The sequence below is a fragment of the Canis lupus genome, chromosome 3 (assembly GCF_048164855.1).
Source record: "Canis lupus baileyi chromosome 3, mCanLup2.hap1, whole genome shotgun sequence".
NCBI lineage: Eukaryota > Metazoa > Chordata > Mammalia > Carnivora > Canidae > Canis > Canis lupus.
The window spans coordinates 51792546-51806237 of record NC_132840.1 but is presented as its reverse complement, the minus strand read 5'-3'; the positions used below and the strand labels follow the sequence as shown (position 1 = coordinate 51806237).

Here is a 13692-nt window from a genome sequence, read left to right as displayed (position 1 = left end):
GCAGGCAAGTGATGATGGTTTGGTTCAGTGTGTTCATCACAAGAAGTGAAGAGCTTCCAGGATAACCTAACATCATTACCCAGTTTCATAAACTCTACAATGAGGAAATAAAACTTGTATTTGGTTACCTAAAGAATTGAAAGAATGTCTGTAAAGGCATATAGCATATAGTAAGGGATCAATAAATGTTCATTCCTTTTCCAAAGCTTCTCACCTAAAAAGTGATGCATGGAATTGCGAGAACACGTGCTTTTTGCAGGCTTTGTAGTCATAAATTTAACTCAAAGGAAGATTTGGAGGCTGTGATTTATAAGTCATATATAATGTCTTTAAAATATCCACAAGGAACAATGCTGACAGCCATACAGAATTAATGGACACGTTTATGTACATGAAATTATATTCTTAAAACAGAACTGGAGTTTATAAAACCCGACTTATGATATTTGTTGTCCCATAAAGGTAGAGAAAAGGAAGGGAGGAGGAAGGAAGAGTGAAGGGAAAGGGGAAGGCAGACAGGGATAGTTAGAAGAAACAATCAGAGGAACCATAATCTACATTAAGTAGATTGCATTTCATTTGGAAATACAGCTTTCTAAATATTGATCAATAGCTAGATGTTAATGGGAAATTATCCACATAATTAGTAACAGTTCTAGCTGACATTGGAATCCCGCTTTATAGATCGTAAAACTCTTCCATGTACTTACTGCATTTAGTTCCCCAAACAACTGGGAACAATAATGTGGCAGTTATGAAATCTCTATTTTACAGGTGAGGAAAAGAACATTCAGAGCCGCTCAATGATTTTCCCAAGGTCTCATGGCATGAAGGTTGCAAGGCTTGGAGTCCAAGGTTTGGGGTCTGAGGATTCAGAAAGCTACTGTCTTCTCAAGTTCTCATAAACCTCATAAACATGTAATGTGAATTTTCAATTTAATTGTAATTTTGTTCTTTTTACTTCATGAGAAACATATGGATTCTATTCTCACTCTAAAAAATCCAAAAAGTAAGGGAAAGCTAAGCATTCCCTTGAATTTTCTGGCACCTTTTCCCAAGCCCTATGACCTATGTTGAGACCATTCACTCCGTACATAACTACTTGTATTATTTTGGTGTGACCCTTCTGGATCCATTCCTATACAATATATATATTGTAATGTATTATATATATACAACATATATGTAGTATATAATATATAATATGTAATATATATTATGCTAACTAAAGAGATATGTAGGGTTCTAGATAATATGTATATACATATTAATAATTAATATGTATTAATATATATTAATAATATATAATTATATGTAATGTATAATATGTACAAAATATATTGTAATATATATATATTTGTACCTTTAAGTATATAATTTTATCTTTAAGGACATAATTTTACTTTTATTTTTAACACAAGTAGGACAACATTACTTCCTAGTAGGATAAGATTATATTTCCTTCTGTAATAAATATTTATCAATTGTCTTCCAAAATGGCTACACCAATAGTAATGCTATATAAGAATCTGCTTTGCACCCACTAGTGTTGGCTATTAATGCCGCTTTTCTTTTACCAACCTAAGAGGGAAACATTTAATGCTATTTTAAGTAGTATTGCTGATTACAAGAGAAATTGAGCATCTTTTTATGTGTTCATTGGCTCTTTGCGTTTCCTCTTCTGTGTCCTTTGTTAATTTGTCTTTTGGATGGTTTGCAATCTTATTGATTGCAAGTTCTCTGTATTTATCCGGCTATTAATTCTTTATGTTTAAATGTGTCTCAAGTATTTTTTTCAGTCTTTTTTTTTGCCTTTTATTATTCTTTATGGTATCTTTTCCTACATAAATAAGTTTCCCATGTTAGTATAGTCAGACTTACCATTTACACATTCTCTCTGGGTCATGTTTTAGAAGGCTACCCCTATTCAGAAACTAAGAAGCACCTTTATTATTTGCCTATAATTTTTCTTTTGCATTTAATTCCTTAACTAACCCTGGAGTTAATTTCTGTGAGAACTTAAAGATTTATTTTCTACATAGAAATACAATAATTTTGAAAGCATTTAATGAAAAGTGTATATTTTGCCCAGTGATCTCAAGTGCCAATTTGGGGTGCCTGGCTGATTTGTTCGAAGGGCATGTGACTCTCGATCCCAGGGTCATGAGTTCAAACCCCATTTAGGTTTAGAGATTACTAAAAAAATAATCTCTAAATAATCTCTAAAAAAAAAATAAAATGCTACCTTTATCCTATACAAAAATCTTTTAAAAATCAAATTTATTGTGTATTTTATACATTTTAGAATTGATGTAGTTCTATGGACACATTTTAGAATTTATTTATTGGTTACATGAAAAGTCCTTTGCATTTGAAAACTCAAGCAACTCAGATTATAGAGCTCATACTTCAGATCTTCTTTCACTTATATTCTCCTGCCCCAACTTTAGGCTCTTCCTCAGAGAAAACCACTACTACTGGTGTTTATTTCTCAAACCCTTTTTAATCTTAAATTTAAGTACCTAACAACATGAATAGAATAGATACTCTATAAAAAATAAAAATGCTAAGAGAAAACCCCAGAGCCAGGAGGCCTGGGTGGCTCAGTGGTTGAGCATTTGCCTTCAGCTCAGAGCATGATCCCAGGGTCCTGGGATCAAGTCTCCCTCTGCCTGTGTCTCTACCTCTTTCTTTGTGTCTCTCATGAATGAATGGGCAAGATCTTTAAAAACAAAACAAAACAAAAAAGAATCCCAAGTGCCTTTGACAATCCTTTGTAGCACCATAGCCCCCTCTGTGGTCACTGCTATGAACAATTTAGTGTATTTCCTTCTAGAACTTTTCTCATATGCATTTACATATGTGTAGGCATTCAATGGGCAGGGCGTTCTATAAGTTATTAAAAATATTGATAGGCTCTTGTACTGTTTGATAGAAAGCTTCTGCCTCTAGTTCCCTCCACTTGCTGGGCCACCCCACACCATCTTCAGCCTCCCCATTTCCAAGTCCCCAATAAACCCTCATTATACAGCAACTGATTATCCTCCAAATCACAAGAGGCCCTTAGCACTGGAGCCAGTATCTATTGTGGTCTGTTGATTTCATGCATACTAGTTGTTAAGTGTTTTAAATGTCATCCCTGACTACATAGAGCACACAGTAAATCTCTAAGATGCCCAATTAAGTTAAAAAAATCAAGCTGGAGAATGTGGTAGGCAGAATAATGGCCCCCCCAAAATAGTTCATGTCTTAATTCCTAGAACCTGTGAACACATATTCTATGACAAGGATGGGGAAAAGGAAGTCAAAGCTACTGATGGAGTTAAGTTATGAACCAGCTGACTTTGAGATGGGGAGATAGGGACTCCTGGGTGGCTCAGTGGTTGAGCGTCTGCCTTTGACTCAGGGTGTGATCCAAGAGTCCAGGGATCAAGTCCTACATCAGGCTCCCTGCATGGAACCTACTTCTCTGCCCCTCTCTCCCTGTGTGTCTCTCATGAATAAATAAATAAAATCTTTTTTAAAAAAAGAGAGAGAGATGGGAAGATAATCCTGGATTATCTGGGGAGGCCCACTAGAATCACAAAAGTCTATAAGCCAGAAGAGAGAGGTTGGAATGTCACAATCAGAGAGAGATGGAAAAGCCCCACCATCCAAGGACTGGTAGGCGACCTCTAAAAGTTAGGAAGATAAAGAAATGAAGACTCTAAGGGAGACAAAAGGCACACAGCCTGGAGTACACTTTGAATTTAGGCCAGGGAGATCCATTCTGACCTCTAGAACTGTAAGATAATTTATACTGTTTTAAGCCACTGAGCTTGTCGTAATTTACTAGAGCAATAGGCAGCTCACACAGAGGAATAAACATCCAGTGTACCATTTATATTAGATTACAATTCATTTCAAACTACTGTGATCTGTCCTTAATCTCTAATTTTTAAGATTTTAAAAATTTATTTGAGAGAGAGAAAGCAAGAGAGAGAGAGAGAGAACAAGCAAGGGAGAGTCAAAGGGAGAGGGAGAAGCAGACTTCCCACTGAGCAGGGAGCCCAATGTGGGACTCGATTCCAGGACCCTGAGATCATGACCTGAGCTGAAGGCAGATGCTTAACTGACTGAGCCACCCAGGGGCCCCTACTCTGTAAATTCTTAGAAAACTTTCCCTTTCTCATCACGGGATTTAATGGACTGTCTTCAGTTCTTATTATATTTGATCTGTGGCATTTTCCAGAAATGCCTCCTCTCTCAGTTTGTACCAACTTCCTGCTTCTCATTTCTCCTCCTGTCCCTTTCACTATTAGCTGTGCCTCATAATCTCTTCCCACACTGCACCCCCACCCCAAGTTTTGTTCTGTCCCTCTCCTAAATCTGTAGTCTTCTTTGATAACCTCATCCACTTCTCTAGCTCCTCCACCCTCTGCTGATAACTCTCAAATCCTCCTCTAGTTCAATTATGAAGATGATCGTATTGTTTTCATCTTTCTTCTCCTTTCTGATTTATGATTCTATAACTTCTACAAAATCAAATAGTACTTGAAGTTGCTTCACAGTTATCAAAATCCCTTGTGGGTTTTTTTTTTAAGATTTTATTTATTCATACATGAGAGGTACAGAGAGAGAGACAGAGACACAGGCAGAGGGAGAAGCAGGCTCCCTGTGGGGAGTCCAATGCGGGACTCAATTCCAGGACCCTGGGATCACACACTGAGCCAAAGGCAGATGCTCGACCACTGGGCCACCCAGGTGCCCAAAATCCCTTATTCCTTCCAGGAAGATGAGCTGGCTCTTGGTTGCTTCCTCAGTTTTCAAACTTCTCAGATTTAGAAGAATAAGATACAGTGAGTCTCACACTTTCTAGTCTGTGACAGACGCCAGCAATGTGTTCATTTCAGTGCTGCAGTCAGACTGTAGGTATAGGGACAGCCTAGGAGAGCTAATTCCCAGAGAGAAGTATGGGAAATAAGTGAGCCCACCACCATCATCATTATCATCTTCAATACAGCAGCAGATCATACTTGAAAGGCATCAGATTTGCTACCGAAGGAGTAGAGCTTTGGAGGAAGATTGGATCAGTTTGAAAGAATAAAGAAAACATATTTTCTTCACCCATTTAAATTCTAGCTTGAGTCGTTCTGTGACTTGCTCCCTGAAGGGCTGTCTGGGAGATATCAGCATCAAAATTTACAACCTGTTATTGGCATTGCACACTGATTACAAACTAAAAAGACTAAAATTCAAGAGCCAAGTTTTACGGAGATGAGGGTGGGACCTGGAGGAAGAGAGAGAGAGAGAGAGAGAGAGAGATTTATTGAGGCAGACATAGGAGAGGTTATCCAATGGAAGAGCAGGAGCAGACGAGGGAAGTTATCGTTTGTGCACTGAGTGATCTGCATTTTTGAAAGGGCAATGAGAAAAACCCTGATTCTGACAGCAGCTGCTCCAGGCCACAACTGCAGTCTCTCCCTACGACAGAGGATTCTCTGATTCTGTGCTTTTTAGAGAAACTCTGGATTCTCCAACTAGTCCAGAGACAGTACTCTCAACTAGTAAGATCTGGTTGAAGGCCATCTTGAAAGATCCTGATAAACCAGACAGAAGAGGCTTCCTGACCTTCCAAGGAGCTCAGCCAGCAACTGTTTCCCCATCAAGTTGAACAGTTGAAACTGCAGACGGAGCAGTCGCAGTGGGGGAGGATGTGACAGGGTGACATGGGGTTGGAGTGGGCTCGTATCTGCTGTAGGCCTTCAGCAGAAACAGCTGCTCACATCTGGTCTGTCCCAGTACAAGGGAACTGTTGGCTGCACGTATGGCTGAGCTTCCCAAAGAGGTTCATGTGGTGAGTTCTAAGAAGAAGCTTTATCTCAGAGGAATGAGAAACAACCCTACTCTAGGAGATGTAAGAGATTTCCCACCAACACTTACTTAAACACGCAGCGAGGCTGGATGATAAACAACGGCAGATTCTAGATGGAGACCTGGAGTCTTCCATCATGGAGTAGAGTGCGCTCTCAGGCAGGGGGTGCATGCCTTTGAGGGGTCATGGCGGCTTACCGGGAAGAGAGGGTGGAGTGTAACAGAACTGTTCTGAAAATTCATACTGAATTTCTTCCACACTTTTTGGGACAAACTCTTTTTAACCAATTGCAAAAATAACCATCGGCCCTGGAGGTGTGGTGGGGCGTAGGTAATTGTTTCTGTGAGGACACAAAGAGAGTGAGTATCATTTTTGGTGTCTATGCTAGGATTTTAGAATAAAATAATGAGCTGGAAAGCCAGGTCTTCTTGGCCCATGCTGATCGCTCTTCCTAAGTGCAAAGATGTTAACCTCTTGGGCTTGCATTATAGATGGCAGCTTCCTCCTGCCTTGCTAGACAGCTCCTTAATCGGAAAAAAAATCAGTGAGTCAGCGAACTCTTCTGTGTTGTTGCCATTCTGCTGTTTTGCTGTGGCTCCCAGGGCCTCCAGGCTGGAAACTGGTCAGCAACTCTCCCTTCTCCAGGGAGTAGCTCCGCCCTTCTTTTGCAGTGTTGACACCCCATCCTATTCACCCTGATCTAATGCAGGGTCAGGATGGTGACTGCTAGCTTCTCCATGAACTTCCTTTTGTAGCCACAAGGATTGGAGGAAAGCACAGAAAACTTTAGCTAAAACAATTAAGAGTCATTCTTTGAGATCTTTTGAGATCTGGAAGCTTTTCAAAGTGAAGCTGGAAAGATGTAAGGTCTGGAAATGGCTGGAGACTTGGTTCTGGTGTTGTAGGGAAAGCCATGCAACAGTAGTGAAGAAACCTGACATTCAGCCTGACACAGTCTAGCGAGGAGTCTGGGTAGCATCCCAGCCCCTGCCAACTCAGCCAACCCAGAGGATTCCGTCCTTCCAGCGGCAGAGCTTTATGAGTCAGTGCTCTTTCTTGTTTTGCCTGATCTTCAAGTTTGGGCTCTTTTTCTTGCCATTAATAGTTCTGACCACAAAGGGCTTCAATGAGTATCAGAGCTAGAACAGCATGGAAAGAAACTGCTCTCATTCTGTCCATGGTAGGAAAGAGTAGTCCTAATACATGAATATGCTTCCTAGACCAGATTTCACCAATGTTTGTCCATTTGATAGAAATTTTAAATAGCTTCTTCTTGGATGCCCATCTTATAAGCAAAGCTAACTCCCTTTTGGAACGAACAGGCAAAAGGAAGAACGGCTCCTCCAAAGATGGGAGATGCTTTGGTGTGATTCATCCGGCCTTACTGTTGGGAATCATTTTGCTGTATCTCTACTTATTTTTCAGAGGTCGGATAAGAAAAAAAACATGTTCTTTTTCTTTTGTGTGTTATAAATGAGGAAAATTGCCAGAAAGTCAACAAAGACTTCTGAGATAAATCTGTATTCGTTGCAGCTAAGCCTCCCTCTGAACACGGCTACATACCTAAGGACCTGGGTAGGCAGATCTATTTTCACAGTTCTTTCCAATTCTAACGAGCTCTGAAGAAGTTTATTTCAAAATAATCCTTCTGTATTAAGCGCTGGCTTATTGACAAGACTTCTTTTATCATAATTGTATGAAGTTTATTTTCTAAACGAAGGTTTATTTTTGCATGGAATTCTGAGGTTTCGCATTGTGTATATGAAGCAATTAGTTTGGGATTTTTGGAATTTATTTGAGACCAGACAGATGTCTTTAATTTACACACTCTCGGAGGTGACAAACCCTATTAACATTCAAAAGCTATCAATTTGCTTTATCTTTGTTCTTCGGCCTTCTCAGCTATGATCTGGGCTAACTCTTTTTTGTTTTGCTTGGGTTTTTTGTTTGCTTTGTGTAGGTTTTTCTTGTTGTTGTTGTTGTTTTTGCACCGTTTGTAGACAGAAGAAGAAATGTAAGGAAGACATGAAAGATAGCATCGGTAATTTTATCACTGTCTAAAATTGGTGGGATACTTTAAGAACCATGGTTTTCACCTGTATTAGGAATGCATTTTTTCCTAAGGACAGTTCCTTCCCCTTAGCAGTCATGGTTTGTGCATTGTACACACACATGTTAGTCGCTCCTTTTTACTTATGTTTTTCTCAATTGTATTGGTGGCCACTGACTTACTGGTGTTGTCTTAGCCTACATTTTCTTTCTTTTAGTTAGTGATAGTTTTACACAGGTCAGATAAATGCACGTCTAAGTGCATATGCTTATGCATGAATCTGGAATACTCTTCCACTCATTGATCCCATCCTTGCAGGTCAGAAGTAATTGCACTCCTTTGTTGATTTGGAGGACTGCTGCTTGGGGAGGTGGGGGGAGGCTCAACGATGTTGTACCACTCATTTCTATTCCTAAATTGAAAACCACACCAGTGTGGTTGTTATGGGGTTTTTTTGTTTGTTTGTTTGTTTGTCTCAGGTGTACCCTTCAGCCACTAGATGGCTCAGTAGATACACTCAGGTGTCCTCCAGGGTCAGGATTTCAAAACCTAAACAATCTGAATTACTCTTTATTTCTCATATGGAAGTCTGAAGCTGCATCAGCGCTTGTGTTGATGACAGAATTAAAAAATGAGGGCACAACAGGCCTGGAACTTGACCCAAACAAACCCAACCCACTCTGCGACAGCCTTGTTTACATGTTTGCTTTTTGTTATGGCTGCCATATTTTATTCTCTGTGAGCATGGAGCATATTACTACCGGCAAGATATTATGGGCTAACGGATGTCATCAGTAGAGCCAGATCTAAATCAAGTGTAGAATGATTATACATTCTGACGCACTTGTTTGTGAAATACAGGATAATCCGTGATGTACAGGATGTCTGACAACTCTAGTTTTAGTGCCATGGTACTCGACTTTGAACTTAACGCTGTTTCCTTTATCTTGGATTAAGTTATTTACATATGAGCCCAAGAGAACTAAAAACACTTACAACTAAGATTAGAAGGATACTTCCCTAACACAACTACTTCAAAAATATGTATCAAAATAGTCAACGTGAAATATCATAGATGTTCCTATGAAAACAAGGAACAAGATAAGTACGTTTGCCTTAAACATTTACAATTTTTCTTCTGGACATTCAAAGATAAGGCAGCAAGTCACGAAAAGTAGAAAAGATCATTGTGGGAAAAGGGAGACGAAATCATTGTGTGTGCATGATATATTATTTTCCACCCAAAAATAGAATGTTATGATAAGGGAGCATGACAAAAAGGAAGAAATTGCAGTCAGCGACAAAGAAATTGTACAAAAATCATTAAACTTAAAAAAAGTAATAGTATGAAAAGTAAACTGCCCTATAAACAGCAATTACTAACTAAGATAAAACAAAAATATATTCCATTTGCAACAATATGCACACATGCTTAAAAGAAATGCATTTGCCATATGGCTAATACTACAAAACTTTTTTGAAAGGCATTAAAAAATACTTTTAAAAAAGGAAAGATGACTCTTCCTGGATGAGGAAAAATGCTCGAAACATATTAATTGTTAACCTCACTTAAAATTTTAATAATAGTCCAACAAATGTCATTCCAGGATTTTTCTTCTCAAATTTCACAAAGTAGTTCTTAAGCTCATGTGATGAGTCAATGAGAAAAAGTACCAAGAAAGTAAGAATGATTCTTCCTTTATTAAGGAAGTACTTTATTAAGTACTTTGTTTATAATTTACCATATACCACAATAGCATAGAGCTCACTACTCAAGGAGAATAATAAAAATTCATATACAATGTATTATATTATTGACTAAATACTAACCTATATTATATAATATTAATATATTCCCATATGATATATTATTACATATAAGTATACACAAATAATATATATTATTATATATAAATTAGTATTTAATAAAGTAGCTCTTCAAATTACTGGATAAAGAATGGATTTATACAACAAATTATATGTGTTGAATGTTTCAAAAATAATTTAATTTCCTACCATAAACTACTTTGCAAAATAAAATCCAGGTGGATTATAGAAAGAAACAGATGAAACAGAAATATATAAGAAAACTAAAAGTATTGATTTGAACATTTACATAATAATAGGGTTAGAAAAGCTTTTAAGCAATTAAAGAGAAAAGTATTCACATATATGATTACCTAAAAATTAATGTTTTTTCCCCAAAACCCTAAGAAGGATAAATTAAATTATCATAAGGAAAGATTTTTTTTCTCTAGACATTAATGAAACAATGCTATTATCCTCAATATATTGAGTTCTTACAAATCAATAAGAAAAAAAACTCCACTAGAGTAGAAATTAAAAGCAAGGATATGAACTGGCAAGTCACCAGCGAAGAAATATAAATGACAAATAAACCGGTTTAAAATTTTTTTTCAACTGCACTAGTAGCCAAAGAAATGAAAATTACAATAACAATGGAATACTGTTTTTGTCTCAAATTGGCAATAGCTAAAAGGAATAATTATGTGAGTGCTGGGCAAGATGCAGAGAAATGGACACTCTCGTATTCCAGTGGTAGGTATGTAAATTGGAACAACATTTCTAGAGGGCAATTTGGCAGTGCATTTCAAACACATTAAAATGTGCATATCTTTTCACCAAGGAATGCCACATTTAGGATTTGATTAGATGTATGTAAAAATATCTGTGCAAGGATGATCACCATTCTATCTATCATTACTGTGAAGATTTGGGCCAGATTTAAGTGTTTAGAAAAACCAGAGAGATTAAGTAAGCCATATAATTCTTTTATCTAGCCATTCAGCAAATATTTATTGGCAGTAATGGAGTATGTACTCAGACATCTAAAAGACAAAGAGCTCAGGAAATGCTCACAGGATACTGCTGAGTGATAGAAGCCATCGATGTAACCATATGCACGAGAGATCCCATTTTTCAGGACACCTAGATGCCTCAGTCCTTAAGAGAATGAAGATAAAATTATAGCAACATTGACACCCATAGTATGCTGGTTTATGGAGCCCGTGTAGATAACTGCGGGATTTCAGATCCCTTCTCAAAATGTCCCTTAGTAGTTAGAATTTTTAGATTCATATAAAATTGACTTGAACCAACTATCCCACATCTGATGTGTAATCCTCAGGGTTTTCCAGAGAAATAGACGACTAGAATGTAGATATATAGACATGTAATTATATATACACACACATATAGAGAGAGTATATATGTATATATAAAAAGAGATTTGTTATTAGGAATTGGCTCATGCAGTATGTAGGCTGAGAAGTCCCACGGGCTGTCCTCTGTAAGCTGGAGATGCAGGAAAGGCAGTGGTATGTACCTGTCAATGCGAAGGCTTGAGAAACAGAGTCCTCTGAGTCTGACGGCAAAAGATAGATTTCTGTCTCAAGCAGTCAGGCACAGAGAGAGAAAATTCTCCCTTCCTCTTCCTTTGGTTCTATTTGGGCCCTCAGTGGGATGGATGATACCTACCCCCATTGAAGAGAGCAACCTGTTTCACTGAGTGCATTGATTCCAATGCTAATCTCTTCCAGAAACATACTTCAGAGACACATTCAGAAATGATGTTCAACCAGATATTTGGGCATTCCATGGCCAGGTCACAATAACACCTAAAATTCATCATCAAGAGTGAAAGATCGAAAACCTTTCCAACACTCCTGAGAACTTTTGGGATTTCACTTTTCATGGTCCCCTCACTGTTCCCATCTTCTCGTTTCACTAAACTCAGAACTCACCAATCCAGTTTTGTGTCTGGGCTCTCCTTTCTGCCCAAAGCTAACCTAGATATGGAACATTGTGCCCTCCAATTTTTTTTTAAGTAGGTTGCATGCTCAGTATGGAGCCCAACAGGGGCTTGAACTCATGACCCTAAGATCAAGACCTGAGCTGACATCAAGGGTTGGATGTTTAAACGACTGAGCCACCCAAGCACCCCAACGCTCTCTAATTTTTAAATAAATATCCCTAGTCCATCATACACACTTAGCATATTTGACATCTTTACTAGACATTTCGGTTGATTTTGTGATACACAATGCACAGTACTCAAAGCCCTCTGGTTGCCATTGTACATACCCAAGGTGTCCTATGTGTGGACAGTTCTCCATCTTGGCTAGCCTGTCTCTTGTGACTCCTTGCATTCTCCATGGTTCCCCAGAGAAATGGAACCAATACAATTTTTAAAATTATACACATGGCAGTGGAGGTAGGAAGAAATATTTACTTTTAAGGAACTGGTTTACATGATTGAGGGGGCTGTTAAATATCAAATCTGTAGGGCAGGTCAGTGGACTGGAAACAAAGGCAGGGTGTACATGTTGCAGTCTTGAGGACAGTTCCTTCCTGGAAAACTTGAAATTTTTGTCCTTAGGACCTTCAACTGATTAGATGGGGCCCACCCGCTTTATAGAGGGCCATCTGCTTTACTCGGTCTACTGATTTAAATGTTTATCTCTTCTAAAAAATGCCTCACAGGAGCATCTAGACTAGTCTTTGGCCAAACAAGCAGGCACCAGAGCCAGGCTAAACTGACCCAAATAAATTATTGTACCACTCTCTCCTTCCTCTATCATCCCTTTCTCTGTACTTTTCATTCCATAGTCTCATTAAGTTTTTATTTAGATTAGTTTGAGTTATTTTCAAATATTTTCAAATAGACCATAACCTGGAGTCTCTTTTATTTCTCTTCAAGCTCTTCAGGATGTCTTATTTACTAAATTCTAGAATGATTTCCTCAGCAGCTGAAGCACTTATATCTTCTCATGGCCTTGAACAGAAGGTAAGAACAGCAGCAACAAACATTCTTAGTATATATACATATATATAAAATACATATAATACTCTATGATGGAAGGAAAGATGGAAGATTTTTGTTTGTTTGTTTTTCACTTTCTCGGCATGGGGAGAGGTTATAGAAATCCATTTAGTTAGGTAGTATCTCTGTTTGTACCTCATTGGTCTTATTTACAAAATGGACCTGAAAGGGACTTAGATTAATTCACACTTAAATAACACATTGCTTCTTATATTCAGTATTTTCTTTTATATCAATTATTTTAATTATATTTTCTACAACTCTGTAAAGTGAGCAAGAAAATTATTTAGTTGTCCTTATAGGTATGGGAGTTGAAGTCTGTAGGAAATGCATGCAGGAGGGTGCCTGGGTGGTTCAGTTGGTTGAGTGTGGGACTCTTGGTTTTGGCTCAGGTTGTGATCTCAGAGTTGTGGGATCGAGCCCCATGTCAGACTCCACACTTATCTCAGCATCTGCTTCTGATTCTCTCTCCCTCTACCCCTCCTACTCATTTTCTCTCTCTTGAATAAATAAATAAATCTAGAAAACAGAAATGCCACAGGAATAGTCAAATAGATCTTCTCACTCTGGGGCAGTGAATTTATCACTTAGAGTAATCCCTGCATTAATATGGGGGCAGATGTTTCCCCTTGCCATGCAGGGGAAACTAGAGACCCATTCCCTTTAAGTGTTTTTCTCCTAGAGACATCCACAGAGATTTCTACTCATATATCCTATGCTATAGACCCCACTGATAAACCTATTAGTGTTTTCCTACCTTGATTAGCTCCTTAGTGCTTTGCTATGTGCTTACCTTCCAACATGAGCTCATTCAACAGCATTTTCTGATTCCTGTTGGACTTTCTCCTCACTAGCCAAGCTAGTCTTAGTTTCTCATAGACCTGTCTGAAAGCCCCAGGGAAAAATTGTTTTTCTTTCCAATAAAACATGTGGAAAGCTATTAAA

General features: G+C 38.2%; 1 long non-coding RNA gene across 19 annotated transcripts in view; it reads left to right on the top strand.

Annotated features, from left to right (window-relative positions):
• LOC140630593 (uncharacterized) overlaps nucleotides 1-13692 on the top strand; it is an 88633-nt gene that overhangs the window by 12956 nt on the left and 61985 nt on the right. For 14 of the 19 annotated variants that reach the window (XR_012028322.1, XR_012028320.1, XR_012028314.1 and 11 more), the window contains exons 4-5: nucleotides 775-918; nucleotides 12625-12711. This is a non-coding gene — a long non-coding RNA (uncharacterized lncRNA). The remainder of the gene's footprint in view (nucleotides 1-774; nucleotides 919-12624; nucleotides 12712-13692) is intronic. The other 5 variants (XR_012028324.1, XR_012028323.1, XR_012028318.1 and 2 more) reach the window with 1 other exon arrangement.